We start from the raw sequence: 10,948 nt of genomic DNA, 5'->3' as shown, positions 1-10,948 counted from the left end.
TTATAAACATGCAGTAGTACTTTGATCTGCTTGGCCTAGATAGGCGATATTGATTTACAATTGTGGCGTTCTAAACTACCTTGATCCTTTATTGATAACATTTGAAAGACCTTGACACAAATGAATGGGTATATTCATTGATTGATGGGCATATCTCCATGCGTTATGTTTCACCATAGCAACTATGCAGGTGTTAAGTCAATTCGTGTTCAGTAGGTTACATGAATATCAAAAAAGAATATGGAAGTCATGATGCGGTTAAGGTGCATTATAATTAGGACAATATACTGAGTTAAAATTGTCTTTCGGCTAAACTGTTTCACGCAAAAATTCGGACGGTTCTTAAACATTATTAATACTAAGGTAAATTGAAACTCATTATCCATTGCAGTATTTTCTATTTGAATAACCAACATCGAATATTATCGAATAATGACATGAACTACTCACGGACACTCTCAATTAATCTGAGTTTGAGAATGAAGACTGAAATTTTGATGTAGAATATGTACCAACAAAGCATAAATTATGACATTGACTGCATTAATTATATTTGTATAGTTTATCCATAATCTACTCATGTTTTATCATCAGGAAAACTAGCAATGATCTAATTTACATTTTAGAATGCATTTTTTAAGTCCTAGTCCCAAACACAAGCTCAAGAAAATTATCTAATTTGAGCACTGTTTGAGAACTAGTTTAAGCAACCAGTAGACTCCTCGAGTGCAAGTGAATTATTGTTACACTAACCGTTCCTAGCCGGTAACCCAATCTTTCAACAGTAAGGTAATTTTATGAGGGTATGGTTTGTTTTTGTTGCTTATATTTGTGTGATGTTAAAATGTTTGTGTCGTGTGTCTGTGTGTCTGTGTGTCTTCATTGTCGTTTTTGGCCCTAGCATTATGTCTCTAAACAAAGATTATCTTCGATTTTTTTTTTACTACAGGTCTTTTATATTGTATTATTGATATCAAAAATAAGTAAACTATCATAGATACCATTTATTACGTTGATAATACTACTTCGAAATACAAAAATTGTGATAAAGAATGATTGTTTCAAGTACGCATCTATACGCGTATGTTCTGTAAACATATTGTTACGATCAGTACGTGATATTATAATATGTATTAATTTCAGTCGCCAACTATGTTTTCACAGACATGGAGGCTTTCAATATCTTATTAATCTTTCAGCATTTATAAATTGATTGATTGATTGTTTGATTGATTGATTGGTTGATTGATCGCCCTATTAGAATAATGGCATGTTCAAATGAAAACATTGAATATTCAAACCTTATGCGAGTTACTTGAACGGGTATATTTACTAGAAGACTATAGAGTGTGGTCTTGTGTTGTGGGGGGAACCGAAATATCCGGAGGAAACCCACCTGTCCGACTTGGTGACCACGAACCAAATTTACCTTCGCTCAGGCCGGGAATCGATCCCGAGTCGCCTTGGTGAGAAGCGAGTGAACTAACAGCTGCGCTAACCGGACAACCAAGCCTTTGTTTTGAACGCTATATAATCCAGTTATTTGCACGATGTACACTTTTTTACAGCAATGATAACATCTTCTCAACATATTCATCGAATGTGCGACTTCCTATTATCCAACTGGATACACAAACACGTATCGAAATATGAGCACGATATAGATGATAACGACTTCATTAAAACATTGGAGACAACGAGAATAGCCTTATATCACAGATGGACTCAACGCAGTAGTTGCAGAATCTCGGGCTGGAATTATTTCACCCATTAACGTTTGCTTATACTTCTAAGAGAAGACAAAAAAGGAGCAACGGTTTGTAGTTTGGAAACGACCTTTAGAACCACACAGTACCGGGGGACACCGATAGACCATTTTCGTTGTAGAAGGCCTATCAGATGTTCAAGCTTTTGATCGTGTTAACTGGTTTTTAAATCTTGTTTTTGTTTACGGACCGCCCAAAGGCATGACGTCTAATATGTTCATTAGGTGTCTTCTTGTCGTTATCATCTTAATCAAATATCTTATCGGCTGCATTGTTCCTTCTTTGATTTCCATTAAATAATTGTTTTATTATACATGACGTTGGATTTCTTTGCAGAGGTCCAATTTGTGATTACACTTTTGCGTTTTGCTTGACATGTTGCAAATATAAATATTTTGTTTTGTTTTTGGCACATACACGAAGTAGTCGGTTGTGTTTAATTATATAACAATTACAAAGATTATTAATCTTGCACTGAACGTCTTTTAGGTTCAGCTGCAGTCATGGACTATCCTTTAAAAGACTTTAGGGAAATAAACGATCAGTCATTGGTCGAGTTTTGAGTTTAAGCTATATTAAGCAAATGACAGACACAATATTCATTATATAATAGACAATTTTAATAATCCCGCCAAAGAGGTTGATCCTTGAACTTTTAAGCCTCTTCTTTAGTTTTAAATAATTTATTATCTTTTTGAAATAATTATCTCTAGGTTCTAGAACGTCAGTAGCATGTATTTTGTGTCTGCACAGCTAAATAACGGCATAACTATTGTCACAAATAAAAACACACACATTAACACATTTACTAGTTTTTTCACTGCATATATATATATAGTTCACAATCGCGTTGATGTTGATATTATTCACAAATGAGGAACTGTCATCGACGGCTATGCGTTCATCTGAATAGGGAGCTAACTGTGATCGCCTGTCAAGGCATATTTCAATTTTACAAATTATCTAAATTAAATTTTACGAAAATACTTTTATATAGACACATGTAGATAAAGGAAACTTTATATTTGTAAAGAAACCTTAAGATTTGCCCTTGAATCACTTCAAGTTGATTACAAAGAATTGATTACGTATTATTTATTATTCATGCATTAATTTCAAAACGTGGAACAGTAGTTTTACAAAAAAGTTTTTATCTTGTCTGGTAATATCGGTGAACTCGTGAAAGTCTTAATTACTCAATACCCACCTGATAAGCTCTAAAACCTTCGTGCTGTATGCGTAAGCTCTATGCAAACATGAAATTCTAAAAGGATGAATGCAAAGTTTAAAGGCTATGTTTTAAAAGGGGCATTTCTGTTCGAAAATTTACCATCAAAGAGAAACAGTCTGAATATATTGATTCATTCAAAAAATAAAAAGCTTTGTTGTATAGAAAAAACAGCAATAGTGCAAAACTGATAACAAATATAGTTTATGCCCATTTGTATTAATAACGAATCGTAAGTTTTAATAATTGAGGGTTATTATTTTAGGTTTTCTCGCAGAGTACTTTCAAAGCTAACGATTCTGTTGATATGATATAATAATGGATATTAGTAAATATGAAAACTCAAATAAATGGGAAATAAAAACTGGTGGCCATTCGCTGCCATCACAATCTGCCGCTGCTAGCCGCAGCCATCGTTGTCCGCCTCAGATTAAAACATAGTACGTCACGTCTTATGAAATATTCTACAATACATTAAAATATTACATAAACTTTAAGCCAATGAAATTACAGATCATGCAATTATTAAGTACTAGACTTAACCATTAAAATGTCAACTTGCGCGGGTATTTCAAGGTTCGCCTTCTGCCTTTCATCAGCTACAAACTACCTTAGTCGACCTTCGTTGACAATCTATAAGCCGATCAGGTTGAATTCTAAGTCTGTTAGGTGACCTTTAATATTTTCTGAATGATTAAGTAGGGCTCACTTATTGCTCGCTTATCATAAACAATGTACTTTATGCCATCTAACTATTACATGTTAATAAGGTCTATCTTATCTATTGAATTTTAGTTTATAGATCAAGAATTAAGACGAGCCCTCTTAGACTCAAATCAGTTAATCAGGAAGTTATATTATTCACCTCTCTTGGCATAATAGATTTAGTTAAATATTATCAATTGCCTTCTACGAAAAAGCTTTTTAATATGAACATTGATATAATGAGTGCTTTAGATTGATAAATTAGATTTAAATGTTTGTCTTTGGTCCATTTAAAGTTGCTTGCGAAGCATTGAATTATTATGATTGCGTTTTAAAGCATTTATTTAATACAAAATTGTACCAATTGCATTCTACGAATGGCTTACTTGTAGGTGCAAAAAGGGAGTGAGTACTTTATATTTATAGATCAAATTTTAAATAATTCTTTGAATTTAAAGCTTCTTTAAAACATGTTATACAAATAATTGCTTTGTTTTAATGCGACGGTGAACACAATGTTTTGAAAAAAAATATCACTTATACCAGTTCTTCAACTTTATGTAAAAGCGATGAACACGTGACCTCACATACTCAATATTCAACTGTTGACTGACTATTAAACATGCTTCTTAAAACTTGAAATGATTGACAAGTATGATAATTGTAATTATACAAACTTTAAAGACTATGTTGCAAAAGGGACATTTATTACAACCTTCATTTGGTATGTTAGTCTTTACAGAGAACGAAAATATTTATGATTTAGATTTATAAGAAAACATACTGTCTAGAAGCGAAACATAAATACAAATTATTGCCTGATGTATTGAACTTGAGTTTTACTAAAACATCACTATGCTATAATGGTTAACATAAAGTAAAATGTTTGTGTTGAATTAAGAATATCTTCATCAATACGTATCAATAACAATATTTTAAGTTAGTCATTTACTAGTATAAAGTCTTTTAAATTGGACTAAATGACACACATATTCATTTTGTTCTGTAAATAAAATAATAGTTGTTATTCGTTTTTACGCCATAAGTGTTTGGATACCTGAAGCAAAGTGTCAAAATCAAATTTGTGAAATAGGGCGCTTAATGATCTTGTTACACTTTAAATGCGATAATGTTGATAACAAGCCAGAATTTTAGTTTCCACCTGACTGAAAGGTGTCATGTTAATTGTTCCATGTTTGATGATATCCCCAAAACCTATCAATTGATGAAATATGATACCAGTATACCATTCATAGGTACCTAATTAAACCATTTACTAAATCAATAAACAAACGATCAGGTTTTTGTTTAAGTCACGATATAGCTTCTTACGTATTGTATTTGATTATGATATGAAGTCGGCCGACCTTGTAAAATATATATCTTGAAGATATGATCACGGGGATCAAATTAATACCAGTAATATTACTTCATTGTCAGCACAAACTCGTATAGTATATCATGTTCCAAATTTATATTTAATTATTTTTCAGATTCAGTTAAAGAGCTGAACAAACCTTGGACCGTATTTTTTATCATTAATTTAAGAAACTGTATTGAAAAATTGTGCATGGTTTTTAGCTGACTGTGTATATAGTTTACATGCGCTGTATGCCATTTCCCTGGACGAACTTGTTCAAAATAGGAGCCCTATGGGGCATAGTATTATCATCTTGATAAATTGGCTGGCGAACATTCATCTGGCGTAAGCACCGAAGCAAGTGCGGTCCAAAAATCTCGCTTCAATACCGTTGATCGGTCAATGAGCCGTCAACAAACACAAGACGTGTTCTACTCTCTGTAGCTATACCTTTTAGATTATAACTGACCCCCCATAACGGTACAATACGTTTGACCTACACGACGCCGGTGCCACACACGCTGGCGTCCATCAACATTCCAAAGGTAAAAACGCGACTCGACGCTGAACAACACAGTCCACAACTGCGCTCTGTTCTAGCGCGCATGTTTGTTACAAAATGCAAGACGGGCATGAATGTGCCGGGCTTGTAAGCTTGGTTACTTTGCCGAAACATTAACTCGGTGACATGCATCCGGTTACGGATAGTTTATAATGAAACAGGGCTCGCGCCTAGACCCCGCCTCGCCATAAGAGTTTGACGCAACGCAACACTTGAAAAAAACCCTGTTTCTAGCGACGTTTACTTCAAGGTTCGGAAGCGGCGTTTGGTCGCCCTGACCGCGACATATCACGAACGGTCCCTGTCGCTTGAAACCGTTGCCATAAGCGACATGTCGTTGCACGGTAAGCGTTGAAGCGCCTTGCAATGTTTTCAACGTTCCTGTCCGCATCTTTCAGTCCGACAGCACTTCACCGATCGTCGTCGGATAAGTGGTTGCGATTCATTTCTACTAAAAATGCAACCTGGGAGTACACAATTGAAACAACTTGTGCCTAATTCAAAATGAAATGCTCATTCTGTGAAACAGAACCAATTATGCGAACAAAACAAATTTTGCAATTTTTCCATAAATCTGAAAAACACGTGCATTTTGTGAACCACTTATGAATAACCTTTAATATGCATGCAGTTATTAAAGGATAAAAAATGTTTTATAGACACATATGCGATAATGAATTCCATGGGGCACAATGGCGAATGTAAGTTTCATAATATGCTTGACAAGCGGAGTATTACAAAAAGGTTATGTTGTTGTCTCAGAAAAAATACCACCAACAGGAACGCTCAGATTGTTAGTGTGTGACACTATATTTTAGGGAATATCAACCTGTGTATATATACCGAGGTTTTGAATATTACTTTGCTGTTCAGTCATTCAAAAGAAAATGAATGGGTACAAAGTAACTGTGTGTAGAAAGAAGATAATATGTATATTAAAACGATTATGGAATAATTTTCAGCAAACTGACAAAGGATAGGGAACTTGTATTCAATCAAAATATAAAAGCATGTTGTAAATATTGTATACGCTCGTTAGGAAACAATGAACAGTTTAGTTTGTGTGTGTGTGTGTGTGTGTGTGTGTGTGTGTGTGTGTGTGTGTGTGTGTGTGTGTGTGTGTGTGTGTGTGTGTGCGTGTGTTGGCGTGTGTGTGAGAGAGTGTGTGTGAAATTTATTAAAGACACAATGATTTTTCTAACATGTGGTATGATTAAAAAAATAACATGCAATCCAATTCCATTTTGTTTTGAGTTATCTTTTGAAACATTCAAACAAATTGATATTATTGTAAACTCAGCCAGGTAAATAGCTGATACATAATATGCAAATGTCCGTAACACATTCCCGTCACTTAACTTCGTTACGTTTGACTCAGTTGGTACCAAGACATACCGACAACCCAACGAGAGACACACAAAATCACATGATTAAAAAAGACCAATGCACTGCCGACATTCGAACGAAAGGGACACAAAGGGACAGATCAATAGTGACAAGTTAGAGCCCTGTTACATGTACCACGGTCAAATAAACCAAATCAGACACAGAAAGTAACAGGACAACAGAAACTGGGTTGGAACTCCGAAACAAGGCTTACCCACAACCCACATATGGGCACACACAGTCGCAGGGGGGAACATTGACTTACTTGGAACTGGGTAACAAGTGTCCTGTCGGCAATCCAACGAGTGATGCACAGAGTACCATAACTACAGTGACTGAATACGAATATAGCGACCAAGGACCAAGCTCGACCTGGCGACCCAATGAGAGACACACACAGTCACAAGACAAAAGTTACTGAATTTAAACAACGTGACAAGGACAAGTGCCTTACCGACAACCTAAAGAGACGCACAAAGTAACTGGATAGCAATGCGACTCCTGAAACAAGGAATAATGTTTATCCGACAACCTAGTGATAGTCACTCAACAACACAGGACCACATTTATGAATTACTAAGATGTACAAATCATCAAACAAACAAACAAACACACACGGACATGTTTTAAACAGGAATTCAAAGGAATTCAAAGAGCTAAAAATGATAATGTTATTTGGTGCATGATATAGGTCGCATAATTTCTCTCTCTATTTGATTGGCAAAGTCATTGCAATCCAAACAATAGATATAACCAAGACAACGATGACATGTATTGTATTAAGATTTGTAGTATTTCACAATATGTAAAGTACTATAAATCGTTTACGCATATTGTACTGACGGTAGAAGACAACTCCAAATTCGTATTCTAATAAAATTCAGTCATTATTATTTTTCTCGATTGCTTGGTTAAACCAAAATATATCTATCAGTATAGCATTTACAATTTAAAGATGTACAAAGTTTAAGCATACAAAAAGAACACGTAACACAAGTTTCCAAGTGTTGTAGCTCAACCTCAGACCAAGTAGGCAAATGCTTAAACACAACCTCAGACCAAATAGGCACATGCTGTAACACAACCTAAGACCAAATATGCAAATGCTGTAACACAACCTTAGACCATGTAGGCAAGTGCTGTAGCTTAACCTCAGACCAAGTACGCAAATGTTTTAATGCACCAGTTCCGCGGTATAACAAACAACACAATTACAGACACCATTTCATAATGCAAGTTACAGAGGTAACATAGATGATAATATATTGCAGAACCGGTATGCTGCATTATGATTTGACTACCCCTAGACGTTGTTGATGGATGTTATGAACACAAGGGCCACTAGTATAGTATATTTACATGTTATACTGTTAATGCGGGGATTTACAATTCGAACGTTCAACAACCAATCCTAGTTAAGACCATTAGACAAACAAACCATATAAATAGATTTCCTTTCAGATACAATTATGTATGTTTGGTACAACAGTCAATATTCTGATCTGTCTGATCCCTGTTTGAGCCTGTTTTTGCCTGAAGTTAGATTCAATTCTTTGCCTCAGTTCATATATCTGGCCTTTAAATGACTTGACAGTGTCCTCTTTGTTGTCGAAACAATGTCATAATACAGTGTAGGTTTTGGATTTTTGCGAATTGCCAGCCATCTGATGTGGGCTTATGCTCATCCATGTTCCTTAGCAAGGTTCATCCAGTTCCCTTAGGAACAAGCACTAAAAGTAAGTAATAATGACGTCAATAAACTATTGATTAAGATCACAAACGTAAACAGGTTAACGTCTGCATTGGTGTTAGGATTAACATACGTTTCGCCAAATCACTGAATAAAGTTGACAAGAATTGTCATGTTAATAAAGGCAAACATTGTAGCAGACAAGTATTACCTCATATAAAAGAGAACAACATAAATACGTTTTCATATACGAATGCTGTTAAGAACGTCGTAATTATTCCACGGAAAGCCTATGTACCAAAATAAAATTTTGAATTACACTTACAAGAATCATGAAATGAGATTGTTTTGTTTACAATGCTATGAATTTCCTAATTCAAGACGTCTGTAAACTTCATTAATACAGCGATCTGATACAGGCATGAGCAGTAAAACAGCAACCAGAAACAGGCATCACCTGTAACCCAGCGTCCAGATACAGGAATTACATGTACAACAGTGAGTAGATACAGTCAAGCATCACCTTGTATAATGCCACCAGATAAAGGCATCAACTGTCAATGTTTTAATCCGGCCAAAGCATCATATGTTGACACTAAAAGTACATATACAGTTGGACACCGCTATTCCGAACACCGTTTATCCGAAATTATAGCAATTTCCAAATGATTTTTCGGTCCCGATTTTATTTCTTCTTTGTTTAACTAAATTTTTCAATCGAAATAATCGTTTTTTCGAAGTAAAAATGACGGTCCCGATTTGGTATTTCACACCTATTTATTAATCCTAATTTCGAACTCGATCATCTCACTAATAGTTTTTAACACCATAATGCGAATGCACAATGGAACACAATTAGCGCTTGTTAATGAATGACAATGAGCACGTGAATGTTACAATCATCGATATCAGAAAATGAGTGATTGATTTCAGTAATGTAGAGTGTATATAATTGCTTGTTATCACAACCTGAATTTCCTTCGAAAACGTCTCGTCAAATTCGATCTCCGCATTGCTCACTTGACCCACTACCGAACAGTCCGGAAATGGGCCTGGTACCAACCCGTAAGGATACGATTTGCATGCATGTGCTCTCGTTTTGTATTAAATGTTTAGTTCTGTTTTGATAAAGAAGTATAGTAACGAATTAGTTGTCATGTATAAAGCAATAATTCAACAAACATGTATACGAAAGATCACTCAAACCGAATGTATCGAATTGATAACGTGTAACCGACACTGCAATCTTTACGACTTAATACTTCACGTCATCTTTAGTTTGCGAACGCTGTCTTTTTCTAAAAAATGTCAATCCGAAATATTTTCTCGGTCCTTACGATTTCGGATTTTCGGTGTTCAACTGTATATTCATTTCATATTTTTGAGTGCGCGCGCGCGCGCGTGTGTGTGCGTGCGTGCGTGCGTGCGTGCGTGCGTGCGTGTGTGTGTGTGCATGCATGTGTGCGTGCATAGATCGAGCTCAATTTACTGGTGGAAGTTTCTCATGGATTTGGGGGAGGAACTCAAACCGTCACTGATTTTTCGCAACTTAAATCAGAGCCAAGTATTTCTTAAACTTTGTCAGATTGGTGTATCTATAATATATTAAATGCTAATACTATAAATATAAAAAAAAACTACATCTTATAAAATATTTGTTGTAAGATTTTTGTGGCATAGCATACTATAATATTTTTCATTGTTTGTTCTGCTGTGCTTGGAAGAAAAAAGAGAGTCGAAATTGTGTCATAGCCTTGGACTATTTGTCGTAGGTGCATGCGTCTTCGGATTCGTCGTTGTGCAAAACTTTAACCTTGACCACAACCCAAAAAACATTCCAGGTATTCAAAATGAACCTGGCACGCATGTTTCAAGAGACCATAAGCAAACATGCACACAATTTATTATATAGAATTAAAGCGAATCCTCCCCCTTAATAAAAAGTGTATTCGAGAAACAATAGAAAGCCTAAAGTGTTCGTGGTAGAGGCCATATGCGATCGCTGTTGTCCTTGATAGGCGGATGTACCGTAGGTCATAGATTCACTGCTGTCTAAAAGGTGCAACGTTACAACATATCAACAAAGATTATAGGCACCAGAATGTTGCCATCTCTACAAATGTATTCCAAAATTAAGGAGAAACAAGTCAATAATGCAAAAAACAGACCTTGGCCATGAACAATAACAAAAACAAATTGCGATAAATTCTGCTTAAAATTCACAAACAAGTATTTCTGAAGAAATTATAAT

The sequence above is a fragment of the Mya arenaria genome, chromosome 8 (assembly GCF_026914265.1).
Source record: "Mya arenaria isolate MELC-2E11 chromosome 8, ASM2691426v1".
NCBI classification, from domain to species: domain Eukaryota; kingdom Metazoa; phylum Mollusca; class Bivalvia; order Myida; family Myidae; genus Mya; species Mya arenaria.
This window is presented reverse-complemented; position numbering follows the sequence as displayed.